A 19,246-nucleotide genomic window follows, 5' to 3' on the forward strand; every position below is an offset into this window, starting at 1 on the left:
ATTGTTTTTGGAGGAATATCTACTTAGATCCTTTACTCATTTTATATTGATTATACTAAGGAAGTTGCTTCTCTCACAATCATTCTTGTCTTTCTTTTTCCTCCTCTTTCAGAATTATTATGGTTGTCTTTTTCCCTCTACTGATCTGTATGAATCTTAGGACCAACTTGCTATATGTCACTCTCTCTCTGTATATATATACGTGTGTGTGTGTGTGTGTGTGTGTGTGTGTGTTTTGGCAGATTTTTCATTGAGTTGAGAGATAGATTACTTTGGGAGAGAACTGCCATCTTCAGGTCATTGTCTCAGCGTCTATGAACATGGTATATCTCTTCCCTTGTTGTAGTATTCTTACATTCTTCATCTGCACTCTCTTATGGAGAAATACACTGCTGTTCACTTATACGAATGACTTTGCAGAGCCCTCTCTCCTAGGGTGACAGTCCTGGATCAGTTTATCAGTATTTCCATTTTCCTTATGTTGGTTTAATAGTTGCTTTCCTTTCTCATGTACTCTCTGATATTTTCATAGTTATGGTTTACCAGTTGGGACATTTCAAATGCTACCAGACCCCTGAGCTTGGAAGATGGAGAGAGGTAATGCATCTTCCATCAAAATGTTTCAGATTTTCAGAAAAAAAATCCTGGATTGGAACTTAGCATATAGAAGTTGATGGGATGAATTTTGCCTTCAGAAACTCTTGACATGTCTCAAAGGATGCTAACCTATTAACAAACAACTATATGGTTAGTTTCCAGATAAGTGAAGTATTTTGGTTTTGGTAAAAGAAGTTGCCGCTTTAAAGTTGACCACTGCTTCTGTGCTATAGGGAGGGATAAGAAGTCATTGTGAAAAATATCTCTGGGAAGAGGGATATATGGAAGACCAAAGTGTGGAGACAACCAGCAGCTTTGGAAAATGTTGTAGGGAGAAATTGTTATGGTTTTGCCAAGTCTTGATTTCTTAGTGCCTGGAACAGGAAAGCTGTTAGGTAGAGGATGAACAAATATTTACCTGGAGCTATGGAGCACGAGAGAAGGAACACAATTGTTTGACTTTTTAGGTTATGAGAACTTTTTTGATTGGACAAGACGGGCAGGGCAGAAGTCAGCGGGGCAGAAAGTGCCCAAAAGGGGAACATAGTAAGAAGAACGGGTGGGAGGCGGGGTGGCGGGGGTGGAGCTGGTACTTCTGACTGGGACCCAGAATGTATGACAATGACTGATTCTGGACACATCACTGAAGCTGAGACTGGGAGCCTCTTCTGACCCACCTTCAGATGTAAGTGTGTTGGAAATAATGACTAGGGTGACTGTATTGGTGACTGTCTTGCTGGCCACCAAGAAGGCTTCTTCCGGGACTTTCTTTTCTGAGGTGTTTCACTTTTCAGCCTCTAGGTGGTGCACCTGAGTCCTGGCAGCTCTATCCTGTGAAGAGAAGAATTGACTCAGAACAGGCAGTTGTCAAAAAGCAGTGGTCTTGGGGAGACAAGAAGGACATCTTGAAAAACACATGCTGGGAAGCTCAGTTCAGTGTTTAATCATAATTAAAAACCCTAATCTCAAGCGGGTAAAGCAGATATATCAGTTGCAGTGATAATAAGAAGGATGGAGCGTATAATAAGGATATTAATTAAGTTTTCATTCAGCTTTTTTTGTGTGTATTTATTAAATATCTACTACATGTCAGAAGGGCTTCCCAAATGGTGCTAGTGGTAAAGAACCTGCCTGCCAATGCAGGAGACATAGGAGACACAGATTCGATCCCTGGGTTGGGAAGATCCCCTGGAGGAGGAAATGGCAACATACTCCAGTATTCTTGCCTGGAAAATGCCATGGACAGAGGAGCCTGGTGGGCTACAGTCCATAGGCTTGCAAAGAATCGGACAAGACTGAAGTGACTTAGCACGCACACAGGCACATGTGTCAGAAAGTGTTCTAGATACCAGACATGCACCTAACAATCAACAAGATAAAGCGCCTGTCTGCAGTCTCCTTGAGGAGATAGTCAGTAAGCTTGGGTACAAAGCACAGAATTAGGAAGAAGCTAGAGGCACTAGATGTTTTCCCAGAACAACATTCCCAAGATGGAATAGCAGCTCACCATGCAGATCCAGCCAGTGCAGCAGGAATGGAAAAGGAGAGGGCCCTGGGGACTGAGGCAGAACATGAGCTCAGACCTGGAGGTCTCAACCAGATGGAGGAGGATGGACTCGGGAAATGTCTGGGAGTCACTCCACCTGGCTGGGTGTGATGTGCAGGGAACAAGGCTGCAGAAGTATTTGGAGCTCCCGTCGTGGCTGCACAAGCCCCTGGGTTGAACAATGCTTGGAAGCGATGGGGAAGCTGTGGGGGGCTTTAAGTGCAGGAGTAAGGTAGCAGGTTTGCCAACAGAGTCTTAGGGGATGGGTTGGAGAGGAGCCAGAGGGAAGTCGGGGGGACCAGTTGGAGGCAGTACAGGCTGCTGTCCGGTGCTGTCAGAGAAGAGAGGCAGTGACTTGAGCGAATAGTGTCAATGAAGATGGACCGGAGGTGAACGCGACTGAATTTGGTGACTGAACATGGGGTTTGGTGGACAGAGGAGTCAGCATCAGTGCCCTGGCGCCTGGTCTGGGTGACCATTTGCGTTGCTGAGAAGGCTTCCTATGCCCCATGTGGCCGTCTTCCTGACCCAGAAGCCATTTTTATTACTTTCCAGTGTGTAGAGTAACCCAAACTGAGCTAACAGAGCACAGTGGTTCTGCTTTAATGAGCAGAAAAGAGTAATTTGTAATTAGCGTGTACATTATTTGTACATAATGGGTGCTTGTGAAGTCCTTGTGGGGGTTGTTTGTCTTCCTAAGCATTTAAACCCCTCCTCCTCCCAACCATCTTGTTTATGCTGTTTATTTGTACTCTCAAGTGCTAAAAATACATACACGTTCATAGGCACATGCTTGCACATTTATTCACCCGTGGCTATCTGCAGATGGTCCATGGCCAGAGTGGCACACGCAGGAGTGTGCAGCCTCCTTGTCCATTCATTCGTAAGTGTAACCCTATGCGTGCACATACAGGTACCAGTACCCAAACACTCACACCTATGCATAAGTGTGTGCATGCACATATATACACATGCATCAGTTCCCTGTGCATACATGTCTGGGAAGTACCTGTACACAGAATGTGTGTACTCATAAGAAGTCCACAGGGGCAAGCTCGCATCCATAACTCTGCCCAGGGACAGGCATGTGCGCACACACAAGTCCTGATGCCCACGTATCCATACAGATACTCACATGTGTGCTGGGAAGAATTAGGGATTCAAGTGGCCCTTCTCTCTTCAAGTATTGATACTAACAGGCCTTCATTGTTTTGGTTTGGTCCAAAGATTTGAGGTTTTGAATCTTTGCCTTCTTGCTCATAGCATCTTGCCCTTCTGAGGGTCAGCAACCATGGCAACAGATAATGTTGTCTCCAGGTTATATTCCTGGCTAGCTGGACTTAGGAAAGGTCTGGGGAACAGAGGTCCTACCTGTACTGTAGCAACAGGCCAGGAAGCAGACTTTTGCCTCTTTGGACCCAGGGCTTTGCTTGAGCAATAAGCAATAAACAGTCCTACTTAATACTGTGGGTTTTGGCTCTCAGGCAAAATCTGTTCATGATGATCAGAAAGATGCCAAACAGATACAATCTGAGTACTAATTAGGCACCAGGGCTTTCCATCAACTTCACCACATAGACTCTTTCTACTGGGATTTTGAGGGCAGCCTTATAGTCTTGATTTTTGCAGAAATAGAAGCTCAAAGAAATGAAAGCAATCGCTATCGGCTACACAAAAGAGAGCTTAAGTCCACATGAATCTTACACTATTTAATTTCTGCTTCTCCTTAGCAAACCATCCTCTGCTCCGCTGGTTCCACTGCCCGCCCCCCTCCCCCACCCCGCCCCACCCCTTCCACAAACATAGTGCCTGCTGGAGCAGATATGAGAGGATGACAGAACTGGTGATGTTCCTTGGTACCTCTGACCTCCCACAAGGCATCCCCTTGGGGGCTGAAGACGAAGATAAGGTGTTCCACTCCCCCAAGGGCCAGAGATGCTCCTTTCTGGGGGAAAAAAAAAATCTCAGCTTTTCTGGTATTGATCTTTGCTTTTGCTGTGAGCCTGGGGAAGCAGTCGGTATAGTCTTCCTTTCTCTGAAGCTCTGAGCGGATGTTGTTCCTCAGGTTCTCCTAGGGCACTGCATTCCTAAAACCAGCAAAACTGGGTTTGGACAACTGACACTAAGATATGCATCCGGAGCGAAGAGGAAAGTCAGTAGGACTCTTTCACTGTGTTAGAAATGTCATGCTCCCTAAAAAGCTGCTGCGTTGTGTGGTTGGTCACCTGTCAATCACTGGCTACTTACTGTCAGCCAAGGGTTATGCTTGGACCTGGGCACAGGCAAAGCTGAAGAAGGCACCAAGCCCCTGTCAGTTTCTGTTATCAGAGCATTTCAAAGAAAAAAAGTATTACAAAAGTTTTTACAGACTCTTCTTTTAGCCTGAAGATACATGATGAGGAAAGTAATAGTAGCAACCATTGTAACAACAGCTGATGATTATTTCACTGTTACAATCAATCAGTCCTGCAAGGGCCTCAAGATGCCAAACGCTTCACATGACACAGTCGACTCGGTTTAAACAGGAACCTTATGAAGTTCCAGTCCTAGAATGAGCCCTATGAAGCTACAGCTCCTATTTTGAAGAAATACAAACCCTACGAAGCTTATAATGTTACAGCTCCTAATTTGAAAAAGTGAAGGATCAATGAGATGAAGTGACATGAACAGGGCTGCAGGTAGGATCTAGCCTGACTTTGAAGACTGATCTGTCTCTGTCCCATCCGAGACAAGAGATCGCAAAGATGGATGGAGTGGGGTAGGGGTACCAGGAACTACATGAGGGTATGCACTCCAAGTCTCTGTGACCCTAGTGTCATCCCAAGCAATACTTTTCAACCAAGTCATCTGGATGAGGGAATTCCAGCCAGAGAATGTGAAAGGGGCCCAGGCCTCCCTTGGTCGCACTGCTCGTCTGATAGCGTTTGCCAGTTTTGGTGGTGTAAGTACTTATACTGTGGTCAGTTTCAAGCTACCAACAGTTGGGAGATAAGTGGCTGGGGGAGACGCATACCTAACAGTTGTGCATTTAACCCGTGGTTCTTTGGCTGTAGCCTACGGTGAAGCCCAAAGGCCCCAGCACTTAACCTCTTGCTACTCCCAGCTGACTCATTAGAAAAGACTGGGAAAGATTGAAGGCAGGAGGAGAAGGGGATGACAGAGGATGAGATGGTTGGATGGCATCACCGATTCAATGGACACGAGTTTGAGCAAGGTCCAGAAGATGGTGAAGAGCAGGAAAGCCTGGTGTGCTGCAGTCCATGGTGTTGCAAAGAGTCGAACACGACTGACCGACTGAACAACAACTCCCAGGCTCAGCGGAGGCCAGGCCGTGGGAACGGAGCACCAGAAGGCTATTTCGAGGGAGATTCTCCACGGCCTCTGCCTGGATGAGGCTGACAGTGTTTCACTTCTTTCTTTGCTTCCCTGCGGAGAAATCAAAGAGTGGATCCCAGAAGGGGCAGAACCTCTCAACTCTCTGTAAAAGCCTTTGAAAGGAGAGGAAGGTGTCTGGGTCCACCACAGAGAATGAGCAAGGAGGGGGTCTCCGGAGGCCAGAGTTGGGGGCTCCATGAGTGGAGTACTGAGCAGGGCAGGCAGGCTGGGAGGAAACGGCTGGCGGAAGGCCTCTCAGACCCTTCATCCTGTCTCCGTCACTCTCACACAAATTAATGAGCCTCAGGATGCCCTGGGTGTTGGCCAGCCATGCTCGGGCCGCCCCAAAATAGACAGGACGCCTGGAGCCTCTCGCCGTGGCCCCAGCTATTGTCTTTATGAGTCTCACGGGTTCAGGGGTCACATCCTAACACTTCCTCTTGGTGCTTAATCACCATCCTGATGAATGGACACACATAGAGCCTGGGGAGGCTGCTGGGGGCAACGCAAAGCTCTGGGCAGCCAGGCCCCCATTGTATGACGGGCATCGCTGTGCCTGTATCTGGGAAGGGGGAAATGGGGCTGTTGTGGAGCTTCTGCAAGGACTTAGAGGTCCTTTTTGGCTGAGGCTGGTGGAGGAGGGGACTAGGCTCAGAGTTGGTGCCAGGGGGTGGGGGCAGCGTGTATGCCAGAGTCAGCCACTAGGGGGCAGGCCCTGCCAGCAGGTGGACCAGGTTAAATTGTCAAAGCTCAGAGGTGATAGTCGGAGAAGGCAATGGCACCCCAGTCCGGTACTCTTGCCTGGAAAATCTCATGGATGGAGGAGCCTGGTGGGCTGCAGTCCATGGAGTCGCTAAGAGTCGTATACAACTGAGCGACTTCACTTTCACTTTCACTTTCATGCATTGGAGAAGGAAACGGCAACCCACTCCAGTGTTCCTGCTTGGAGAACCCCAGGGACGGGGCAGCTTGCTGGGTTGCCGTCTATGGGGCCACACAGAATCAGACACGACTGAAGTGACTTAGCAGCAGCAGAGGTGATAGTAAGGTAATTGACAACCACACAAAGTGGGTCATTTTGGGTCTTGGGGCCCTCCAGGATCCCATCAGCTGCAGAGGGAGGCAAGGCCCAGGGAAGTCTGGGACATGAGGAGGATGGAGCTAGGAGGCCCCTGGTAGATTCCTTTGATCTTCTTGGGCTGTGGGAATGGGATAATGCTGAACTTCACCAGTGTCTGAACAGGGATGGAGAAGTAGCTTCCCTGCCGTGAGAGGTGTCCCTGGCAGGAAAGACGTCAGGGCTAGAGCAGGACTGGCCTGAGATGACGTTAGGAGTTGGTGGCTACAGCTCACGGACACACACCATATGTGGGAACCCTGGCTTGAGGGGGTACAAGCCCCAAAAGGGCCCTTGTTGGCCTGTGTCCTCTTGGGCCTGTCTGGCCAGGACAGCTTCCTATTACCCTATGGTGCTGAGCTCAGCTTTTTTCAGCTTCTCCAAAGAATTCCCTGCCTTTTTGTCCTTAGCTTTGGCTGATTCTGGCATCTTGGTGGCTTTCTGAGCCTGCTGCCTGCCCAGGATGGAGTTGTCCAAGATTGTGCTATTATAGGACTCAAGCTGGAAGCCAAAGGGGTTGAGATTCACATTAATGAGAGAAGACCATGGAATCCGCCAGCTACTGGGGGGCTGGACAGAGCCAGGGTCCTGCAGCCATCCATCCATCCGTCCATCCATCCATCTACTCATTCACCATCTACCCACTAATCCATTCAACCAGTGTATGTCACTGAAGCTTACCCTGTGCCAGGCTGTCTTCTGGTCCTAAGCACACGACCATGAACATGGCAGGAAAAGTCTGTGGCTTCACGGAACCACATTTGAATGGCAGCATCCCAGCGACAAGCCAGATCACTCACACGACACAAGGGTGGAAAGAGCTGTGTCTTCTCTTCATTCACGGAGGCAGCAAGCGCCCTTCATCTCCTGCCCTGATGCATACAGGCACATTTACAGTACATATGATTGTACCTCATGATATACAGGGCTTCCCTGGTGGCTCAGCTGGTAAAGAATCCACCTGCAACGTGGGAGACTTGGGTTCGATTCCTGGGTTGGGAAGATGATAAAGAATCTACCTGCAACGTGGGAGACTTGGGTTCGATCCCTGGGTTGGGAAGATCCCCTGGAGAAGGGAAAAGTTACCCATTCCAGTATTCTGGCCTGAAAATCCTATGGACTGTATAGTCCACGGGGTTGCAAAGAGTCGGACATGACTGAGTGACTTTCACTTTCACTTTCATGGTGTGCATGCCCACGGATGCTCACAATGCAAGCCTTTGGACACTGACACATCTGCAAGGTCACGTGTGCACATACAGAGACATACGGGAATGCACAATTGTCTAGATACTCGTGTACACATGTCACAAGTATACATGTGATACACATGCACACATGCACACATACACAGACACTTAGGGGACTTGCACATATTTTTACTTACATGCAGACATACCCAGGAACAGACAAGCACATGTACAAACATACGCTTAACACATGTGCCCATCACATAAGCACACTGGTGTATGCACATACCAAACATAAATATGAATGCTTGGGTACAGCTTGGTTCAGTATGCATATGCCGTGTGTACCCGTGTGTACACTCATCTATGCACACAGGCTACATGTGCATGGGACTTCACATATGTACATGTGTGTGCAGCTAAGTACCCTCTCTAACTGTGACCTTTCCCCAAAGCCCCCATACTCTGCCATTGCCCCATCCTATCCTGGGGAATTATCCAGATCTCTGACAAGAGAATGGGTTACTAATGCAACCACAGAGCTGTTTTGACACTTTTGATGAATAACATTCAATACTATTAATTGGAACAATTGCTTTTCATTTAACTAAATCACGGGAATTGCTAAACTAAATTGAAACGGAATGTAATTTTGCCGCGCACTGCTTTAATACGGGCCTCTAAATGTCTTCTCCCTGAAGGATTAGTAACTTAATCACCCACCAGTGATAACTGCTTCGCAGGCTCAGCTGGGAGGCTTCCTGTTCTGCGGCAGCCTGGCCAGGAACAGGCTGGGGGCCCAGGAGCTGCTTCCCCCACCCCAGCCTCCTCGCCCTGCATCATTCATCTCAGGGAACATTGTTCCCTCCCTTCTCTGATCCCAGCAGGACCGTCAGAGATCCTCTCCTTTCCCCCTGCTCTGATTCTGCTGCTCTGTTTGCACTCTGGGTGGGGTAATCTGTCACCCCAGGGATCTGGATATGTGCGCCAGACTCTGACTCTAGGCTGCTCTGAGCCTTGCTAAGCCCCTTCATCTTGAGAACAGTGGCTCAGGAATCCTGGGGCTGCTGAGACTCCAAGGGCAATCCAGAGCTTGGCCTGGCTTCCAGAAGCAGGTTGACATGGGCCAGAAATCCCCCTTGTGTTTCTGAAACGGGCACAGGCATTCCCATAGCTCAGCCAGGTGTGCTGTTGGAGGGTGACCAGCTGTCCCTGTTTACCTGCGACAGAGGGATCTCTAGGACATGGAGTTGCCAGTGCAAAACTAAACAGTCCCTGGCTCCTAGCTATGGGGACATTGGTACATCCAGATAGAAATCAGCCTTAACATTCATCGAGTGCTTACTGTATGCTCAGAGGTTGCCATGCATGATCTCATTTGATTTTGAAACAATTTTATGGGGCTTATTTCTATGAACATACTTATTTATAATGAGAAAACTGAGACTCATTTTTTTAACCTTACCTAAGATCCCTCACAACTATAACAACAAGGGTGCTTGTATGTGTGCATGCCAAATTGCTTCAGCTGTGTTTGATTCTTTGCGACCCTATGGACTGTAGCCCATCTGGCTCTTCTGTCCATGGGATTCTCCAGGCAAGAGTACTGGAGTGGGTTGCCATGCCCTCCTACAGGGGATCTTCCTGGCCCAGGAATCGAACCCTGGGTCTTATGTCTCCTGCATCGGCAGACAGGGTCTTTACCACTAGTGCCACCTGGGAAGCCCCAACAGCAAGAGTAATAGCAGCTAAGATTTTTAAGAGCTTGCTTTGCAATAAGCACTTGTGTTAAAGGCCCAACATACATCCCCACAGCACTCTTGAAGATAGGCAACATTTTTCTGGGGGGTGGGGTGGGGACATACATCATTTCCTTTATTTTTTAAAAATTTAATTTAGGTTTTCATCTAAATATAGTTGATGTACTGTATTATACAAGTTACAGGTATACAGTATAGTGATGCACAATTTTTAAAGATTTTACTCCATTTATAGTTATTATAAAAATTGGCTATATTCCCTGTATTGTACAATATATACTTGTAGCTTGTTTTATATCTAATAGTTGGTACCTCTTCAGCCCATGCCCTCATCTTTCCCCTCTCCTCTTCCCTCTTCCCATGGGTAACTCTAGTTTGTTCTCTGTATTTGTGAAGCAGTTTCTTTTTTGTTATATGCATTAGTTTGCCGTGTTTTGGATTCTACTTACAAGTGAAATCATAGAGTATTTGTCTTTCTCTATCTGGCTTATTTCACTTTGAATAATATCCTCCAAGTACATCTTTGTTGCTGCAAATGGCAAGGTTTCATTTTTCTGTTTTATGACTGAGTAACATTCCACTGTATACATATGTTGCTGTTCAGTCACCAAGTCATGTCCAACTCTTCGCAACCCCATGGACTGCAGCATGTCAGGCCTCCCTGTCCCTCGCCATCTTGTGGAGTTTGCCCAAGTCCGCGTCACTGAGCTCAGCGTGGCGTTCTCTCAGTACATCTCCTGCCTTTGGGTGTCTGAACAAGGGACGGCCGCTTGTTCAACAAGGGTTTCCAGGCCAGACGCCCCTCTCCACCTCCAGTGACTTGGTACCTGGCATGAGTCTTTGAGCAGATTCTGCAAGTGGTTGTGAGCTCTGTCAGCCCATCTTCCTGCCACCCCTGCTGAGGCCTCATGGGGGTGGAAGCAACAATGTCGTCTTGCAAGGGCAGTCTCTGTTCTGTCTCTTCGTTCCCTCCCCTCCCCAACTCCAAGGCAGAATTTCTAAATATGCCCCTGAGTGATCACTCTGAAATACGTGCTTGAAGATGAAGATGCCCATTTGGAGAGGGAGTAACATTACTGAGCTTTTACTAAGAACTCAACACTGTGCCAGACATTTTGTGCACTTTCTCATCTAATCCAATGGTCCCCAGGGCTGGAATTATTAGCCCAGATTTATAGCTCAGGGAACTGAGGCATTGGCAGTGAAGGGATCCCCCGAGGCCATGCACTGAGTCCACGGGAAGCTGAGGTCTAGGAACCAGGTAGCCTGATTCCACATACGACGTTCTCTCCCTGGGCCAGGTCACCAGAGTGTAGCTGCTTCTGGCCTCCAACTTTCTCAGCCTCACTGGGAGGCAGCTTGGCGAGGTGGTGAAGCTCAGGGGGTCTGAAGACAAATAAATGTGGCCTGAAGCCTGGGGCCGTTCCATTACTCAGGGGACGTGGAGCTGAGATCCTTGTCCGTGTACAATAGGGATTCCCACCATCCCCAGCACTCCTGCTGGGATGCTTGCATAAGGCATTTGGCTTAGGGCCTGGCACAGAGCAGAGGCTTAGAAAATGGTAGCTCTCATTATTATTTTTATTATTTCTTAAAATATATTCTCTATGGGCTTCCCAGGTGGCACTAGCGATAAGGAATCTGACTACCAGGGCAGGAGAGGCAAGAGCCATGGGTTTGATCCTGGATCAGGAAGATCCCCTGGAGAAAATGGCAACTCAGTCCAGTATCCTTTCCTGGAAAATTCCATGGACAGAGGAGCCTGGTGGGCCACAGTCCATGGGGTCACAAAGAGGCAGACATGACTGAGCATGCACACACACATATACATTCTTTTCCATTATTGTTTATTACCAGATGTCAAGTATAGTTCCCTGTACTATATAATAAGTCCTTGTTGTTTATCTATTTATATATAGTAGTTTGTATCTGCTAATCCCAAACTCTTACTTTTTCCCTTCCCCTTGTTTCCCCTTTGGTAACCATAAGTTTATATTCTATGTCTGTGAGACGGTTTCTGTCTTAGAATACTACTCAGCCATAAAAAGAAGGAAATAATGCCATTTGCAGCAACATGGATGGACCCAGAGATTATCATTCTAAATGAAGTGAGTCAGGCAGAGAAAGACACATGTATGATATCCCTTTTATGTGGAATCTAAAAAAGTGATAACAATTTCTTGGTTTTTATTATTTCTGATGGTTTGGCAGGAGGTTCTCCAAAGTTCAACAATGTGGCGGTGGTGGTGGTTTAGTCCCTCAGTCGTGTCCGACTCTTGTGACCCCATGGACTGTAGCCCGCCAGGCTCCTCTGTCCATGGAATTCTCCAGGCAAGAATACTGAAGTGGATTGCCATTTCCTTCCCCAGGGGATCTTCCTGACCCAGGAATTGAACCAGGTCTCCTGCATTGCAGGCAGATTCTTTACCAACTGAGCTATGAGGGAAGCCCAAGTTCAACAATACAGACTGTCAGACCCTGCCTCTCTCCACATTTTACACTGCCTGAGCCCTTGAGTTTCCCATTAACGTAATATGTCTGGACAAAAGGGAGCAGGTTGTTCATGGAATCCCAAAGTTGGTCAACAGTTTGCCTTTTGCTTCTCCCATTCACTAAAATCAATGTGCATGGACTGAACACTGAGGCTGTGCAGGGCCCTGAAGCTACCCCTGAGCTGGTTTCATCCTCTTGCTGAGTCAGGAGGAGGAGCTAAGATAGTGGTTCTCCAAGTGTGGACCCTGGGCCAGCAGCCTCAGCATCATCTGGGAGCACGTCAAAAGATGCCAGTTCTCAGGCTTGCCCCAAGCCCTACTGAGTCGGAAACTGTGCAGGTAAGGCCCAGGCGCTGGTGTTTTCATGAGTGTTCAGCATTATTCTAAGGCATGCTAAGGACTGCTTTAGGAGACAAGAACACAGGTGTTCTCAGAGGAACCAGCCGAGCCTGTGGAATCTGGGGAGGAAGAGTGGTACCCAGCAGAGGCATCTCTGGGGGACAGGATGCTCTGACCCTGAATGCCTGCCCTTCTCAGGCTTGGAGACCACCAGGACAGCTGCTGCCCACATGGCACCTTTGGCAAATCAGTGAAAGGTGCCCCTTCCTTGGAGTGGATGCTTTGCTGTTGATGAGTGGAACACGAACTTGATTTCCATCTTAATTCACCTCCCTTGAGTGCAAGGCTCAGGCAAACTGTTCAGTGGGCCTGGGAGATTTTGAGAGAGGAAAGACATACCACGCTTGTCCTCATCTGGGGCCTGGCTCCTGGGACGCTGGGCAAGTGACCAGGGTGAGTGCTTCTGCTGGCTGCCAAGGCCAAAAAAACTTGGAAGGCCTAGGGCAGTGAAAGAGCAGTTATGAAGACAGCAAGCCATGGACCAGAGGCGACACCCTGCCCTAAGCCAACGCTGGAGAAAATGAAACAGGCATTTGAAAGCCTCTCGAGGTGTAGGTCCCCTAGAGCTCCGTCCTCCTGCCAACGAGAAGTCAGCAGACACTGATGGAGAAAGGAAACAAAGCCCTGGACACGGCCACAGAGTAAGAGGAAGTTCTTGGCCCCAGCTCCCCTACATCCCCCCATTTGGCTTCTGGACAACCAGTCATCTTCCTCCCTCCCTCTTTCCTGCCCTTTCCCCCATGGGACCCTCTCAGGTCCCCCTTCCATTCTCCTAGTGTAGGCTACCTTCCTTGGGCTTCACCACCTCTTGGTTCCAGTAAGGGACCCCTGCTCCCCGCCCTTGTCATTCCTGTTCTTAGGGGCTGATGTCACCTCACTTCACCCCAGAAGCCTTCCTAGGTTTTGTTCTCAGCTGGCCACCTGGAACACTGCTTTAATTGGTCTTGGGGCTTTCATGGGCCATATCCTCTTCCAGATTCCTCCTTCTCCCAGAAGGTAGCTTCCTGGGGTAGGGGACTACCTGCATCTCCTCCTCTCCTGCCCTCCAGATTAGGAGTTTCTTAGAGCAAATCCAGATCTTTCTGCCCATTAATGAGATTCTCCACTCCGACATCTGCTGTCACATGTTTTGGACAAAGTAGGGGAAGAGAGAGCCCTCTGAAGTTCAGCTCCAAGGTTCCCTAGACCTGCCTTGCTGGCCGGCATTATCTCTGGTCTGGATACTTACATTTTAAAATGCACTAAGAGCCACATATTTAGAAAGTTGGGGCTTCCCATGCAGTGCAGTGGTAAAGAATTCACCTGCCAATACAGCAGATGTGGGTTCAATCCCTGGGTTGGGAAGATCTCCTGGAGGAGGAAATGGCAACCCACTCCAGTATTCTTGCCTGAAAAATCCCATGGACAGAGGAGCCTGGTGGACTACAGCCCATGGGATCACAAAGAGTTGGACACAACTGAGCAACTGAGCGTGCATGCATTTAGAAAATTAGAACAGACCAACATGTACAGTCTCAGTGGCCATAGGTGTAATCAGTTGTCAATTCATAGCTATCAGCACCTTTGTTCCTACTTGGATAGGGAATAACCTAGTGGCCATTGGAATCTGTCCTCTCTTCCTTTGTAATGAAAGTGTTGGTTACATGTTTCCTCAGCTAGATATCATCTTTTATTTCTTCTTCAAATTATATCTGATAATGTGACTAATTTATTTTGGACAGAATATGAGCAGAAGTGCTTCGAATCATTTCCAGGCCTAACCCAAAACCCGCCTACACGGGTTGCTCAGTGTTGATTCTCTTTTTAGCCCACCGGGACAGCAGCAAGTAGAGTGAGCTTGGAGTGTTGAATGTGACAAGGCCACTGTCAGCTTGGGCACTTGAATGATCCTTGGAGCAGAATTCCACTAACCCGGAACATCTCCTTGGAAAGTTATGTGAGAAGAAATAGACCTTTTATTTTTTGAGCTCTCAAAATTTGGAGGTCTGTTTGTTATAGCTAGTTAGCTTATCTTACTAAGTATATGACTTATACCCTGTAGAAGGCAAAATTTCTAAAATAGCCCCTAAAAGATGTCCTCTCTGACCCCACCCCATTGCCCAAAGCCTATGAATGAATATAGTGAAATATCACTCCCATGATTATGTCATATGGCAAGTTGATCTTAAAACAGCATTATCCAAGTGAATTCAGTGTAATTACAAAAGCCCTTAAAAGTAAAAAAACTTTCTCTGGCAGGTGGCAGAAAGGGAATCCAGAGAGATTCAAAGCAGAAGGGCACAGTGTGCAATGGCTGGACTGAAGAAGGAGACGGTGATGGGAGAGAGAATGTGGGTGGCCTCCAGCAGCAGAGAGCGGTCCCAGCCTGACAGTCAGAAAGGCCCTCAGCTCTAGAGCAGCTGCAAAGAACTGGATTCTGCCAACAACCTGAATGAGCTGAGAATTGAAATCTTTCTCTGAGCCTGCAGATAGAAGTCCAGCCTGACCCACACCTTGATTTCTGCCTTGAAACTGAGTGGAGACCTCAGATGAGCCCACTTGGGCTTTTGACCTGTACAATTGTGAAATAATAAATGGGTATTGTTTGAACCAATAAGTGTGTTATAGTTTGTTATTTAACAATAAAAAATCAATAAAACCCCTTAAGTGTAGGGCCACCAATCTTATTCATTTCCAGTCTCTCTGAAATCCAAGGATAGTGCCTGGCATGTGAGAGCTTATGAAGTTTCTGTTGAATGGGAACATGAGTTAGTGTAGGAGATAAGTGAGAATCCTTGGGATATTGATCAGAAGACTGCACACCTTTCTGATAAAGGCCAGATGGGGCTTCCCTGGTAGTTCAGCTGGTAAAGAATCTGTCTGCAATGCAGGAGACCCTGGTTTGATTCTTGGGTCAGGAAGATCCCCTGGAGGAGGGCGTGGCAACCCACTCTAGTATTCTTGCCTAGAGAATCCGCATGGACAGAGGAGCCTGGCAGGCTACAGTCCGTGGGATTGCAGAGTCGCACATGACTGAACAACTTGAGCACAGCGCGGCACAGTAAATATCTAGGTTCTGTCATGACTACACAGGCTCCCAGGTGGCGCTAGTGGTAGAGAGCCCACCTGTCAATGCAGGGAAATGTAACAGACATGGGTTTGATCCCTGGTTCGGGATGATCCCCTGGAGGAGGGCACAGCAACCCACTCCGGTATTCTTGCCTGGAGAATCCCATGGACAGAGGAGCCTGGCAGGCTGCAGTCCATAGGGTCACACAAAGTTGGGTACGACTGAAGTGACTTAGCACACGTGCGCATGCACATGGCCCCTCAACTCTGTCACTGCAGTGTCAAAGCAGTCGCAGGAAGTATGGAAACAAACGTGCAGAGCCATGTTCCAATAAAGCTTTATTTAAAAACAGGGGCTGGGCCAGATTTGGCCTGTAAGCCATAGTGTACTGATCCGTTTTATAAATCAATGGGTCTTTGGTCTGGTGCTTCCACCCAAAGATATGAAATCTGTGACATAAGTTAGCACGTTTTAAATAAACATTTTATAGACAGAAAGAGTTTATACCATAAGAAATACTGGTCAGCCATCCTGTAGATTTTCTCCTCACTCTTGATTCTTTCATGTGCTGTATAGAGGCTCTTTAGTTAGTTTGATGTAATCCCGCTTGTCTAATTTTGCTTTTATTGTTTGTACTTTTGGTGTCATATCCAAGAAATCCTTGCCAAGCCAAATCATCATGAAACTTTCCCCCTATGTTTTCTTCTAGGAGTTTAACAGTTCCAGGTCTTCTATTCAAATATTTAATCAATTTTTGAGTTGATTTTTGTGTATGGTGTAAGGCAAGGGCCCAATTTCATTTTTGCACATGGATACCCAGTTTCCCCATACTCTTTCTTTAAGAGACTGATTTTGTCTATTAGCACCCTTGTTGAAGACAACTTGACCGTATGTGCTGACTTTGTTTCCGGGCTCTTTATTCTGTTCCATTGGTCTTTGTGTCTGTTTTTATGATGGTATATACTGTTCTAAATGTGAGAACGTATTTCTAAGCCATACATCTGATAAGAGATTAATATTCAAAAAATATAAGAAACTCCTACAACTCGATAGCCAAAAAATCCAAAATAAACTGCTCTAAAATTGGCAAAAAATCTGAATAGATGTTTCTCCAAAGAAGTTGTACAAATGGCCAATAGGCACAAGAAAAGATGCTCAGCATTACTAATCATCAGGAAAATGAAAATTAAAACAATGAGATATCATCTCCTACCTAGGGCTATTGTGAAAAAAAGATAAATATTGGTGAGAATATAGAGAAATTGGAACTCTCGCACACTGTTGGTGGGAATGCAAAATGGTGCCGATGTTGTGCAAAATGGTAAACAATTCTTCAGAAAGTTTAGAAGAGGATTACCATACAACCCAGCAGTCCCACTTCTGGGTATTTATCTAAAAGAAGTTGAAATCAAGATCTCAAAGAGATATATGCTCTCTCATGTTCATTGCAGCGTTATTCACAATAGCCAAGATATGGAAACCACTTAAACGTCCATCAGTAGCTGAACGGATGAAGAAAGTGAGGTCTGTACATACAGTGAGTATTATTCAGCTTTAAAAAAGAATGAAATCCTTCCATATGTGACAACACAGAAGAACCTCAAGGACATTATGTTAAGTGAAATAAGCCAGACTTCTCAAAGGACAAATACTGTATGACTGCACTTAAATCAGTTCAGTTCAGTTGCTCAATTGCTCTGCCATGAGGTTCCTCTGCCACCCCATGGACTGCAACACACCAGGCTTCCCTGTCCATCACCACTTTCAGAGCTTGCTCAAACTCATGTCCATCGAGTTGGTGATGCCATCCAACCATCTCATCCTCTGTCGTCCCCTTCTCCTCCTGCATCACGGTCTTTTCCAATGAGTCACTACGTTGCATCGGGTGGCCAAAGTACTGGAGATTCAGCTTTGGCATCAGTCCTTCCAAGGAATATTCAGGACTGATTTCCTTTAGGGTTGACTAGTTTGATCTCCTTGCAGTCCAAGGGACTCTCAAGAGTCTTCCCTAACATCACAGTTCAAAAGCATCAGTTCTTTAGCACTCAGCTTTCTTTGTAGTCTGACTCTCACATCCATACATGACCACTGGAAAAACCATAGCTTTGACTAGATGGACTGTTGTTGGCAAAGTTGTCTCTGCTTTTTAGTATGCTGTCTAGGTTGGTCATAGCTTTTCTTCCAAGGAGCAAGCATCTTTTAATTTCTTGCCTGCAAGTCACTACCTGCAGTGATTTTGAAGCCCCTCAAAAGAAAGTCTGTCACTGTTTCCATTGTTTCGCCATCTATTTTCCATGAAGTGATGGGACCGAATGCCATGATCTTTGTTTTCTGAATGTTGAGTTTTAAGCCGACATTTTCACTCTCCTCTTTCACTTTCATCAGGAAGATCTTTAGTTCCTCTTTGCTTTCTGCCATAAGGATGGTGTCGTCTGTATATCTGAGGTTATTGATATTTCTCCCGGAAATCTTGATTCCAACTTGTGCTTCATCCAGTTCTGCATTTGGCATGATGTACTCTCTATGTAAGTTAAACAAGAGTGACAATAGACTGTCTTGACATGGAACCAGTCTGTTGTTCCATGTCTGGTTCTAACTGTTGCTTCTTGACCTGCATACAAGTTTCTCAGGTGGTCTGGTACTCCCATCTTTTGAAGAATTTTCCAGTTTGCTGTGATCCACACAGTCAAACGCTTTGGTGTAGTCAATAAAGCAGATATTTTTTGGAACTCTCTTGCTTTTTCAATGATCCAGTGGGTGTTGGCAATTTGGTCTCTGCTTTCTCTGCCTTTTCTAAATCCAGCTTGAACATCTGAAAATTCTTGGTTCACGTATTGTTGAAGCCTTTCTTGGAGAATTTTGAGCATTACTTTGCTAGCATGTGAGATGAGTGCAGTTGTGCAGTAGTTTGAGCATTCTTTTCATAGCCTTTCTTTGAGATTGGAATGAAAACTGACTTTTCCAGTCCTGTGGCCACTTCTGAGTTTTCCAAATTTGCTGGCATATTGACTGTAGCACATTAACAGGATCATCTTTTAGGATTTGAAATAGCTCAGCTGAAGTTCTATCACCTCCACTAGCTTTGTTCGTATTGATGCTTCTTTTTTTTTTATTTTTACTTTTTACTTTACAATACTGTATTGGTTTTGCCATACATTGACATGAATCCACCACGGGTGTACATGAGTTCCCAATCCTGAACCCCCCTCCCACCACCCTCCCCATATGCGAGACAGCAAAAGAGACACAGATGTATTGATGCTTCTTAAGGCCCACTTGGAGAAGGAAATGGCAACCCACTCCAGTGTTTTTGCCTGTGAAATCCCAGGGATGGGGGAGCCTGGTGGGCTGCCATCTATGGGGTCGCACAGAGTCGGACACGACTGAAGCGACTTAGCAGCAGCAGCCGCAGCAAGGCCCACTTGATTTCGCATTCCTGGATGTCTGCCTCTAGGTGAGTGATCACACCATTGTTATTTGGGTCATTAAGATCTTTTTTGTACAGTTCTTCTGTGCATTCTTGCCACCTTTTCTTAATGTCTTCTGCTTCTGTTAGGTCCATACCACTTCTCTCCTTTATTGAGCCCATCTTTGCATGAAATGTTCCCTTGGTATCTCTAATTTTCTTGAAGAGATCTCTAGTATTCCCCATTCTATTGTTTTCCTCTATTTCTTTGCATTGATCACTAAGGAGGGCTTTCCTACCTCTCCTTGCTATTCT

The 19,246-nt window shown here is 46.6% G+C and overlaps 1 long non-coding RNA gene across 1 annotated transcript; it reads left to right on the forward strand.

Annotated features, from left to right (window-relative positions):
- The first annotated feature begins 1,184 nt into the window (after window positions 1-1,184).
- On the forward strand, window positions 1,185-15,072 carry LOC132657654 (uncharacterized). Its single transcript, XR_009596143.1, has 2 exons — window positions 1,185-1,282; window positions 14,715-15,072. It is a non-coding gene; the product is annotated as an uncharacterized LOC132657654 (long non-coding RNA).
- The last annotated feature ends 4,174 nt before the right edge of the window (window positions 15,073-19,246 follow it).

The sequence above is a fragment of the Ovis aries genome, chromosome 13, assembly GCF_016772045.2.
Source record: "Ovis aries strain OAR_USU_Benz2616 breed Rambouillet chromosome 13, ARS-UI_Ramb_v3.0, whole genome shotgun sequence".
Taxonomy (NCBI): Eukaryota; Metazoa; Chordata; class Mammalia; order Artiodactyla; family Bovidae; genus Ovis; species Ovis aries.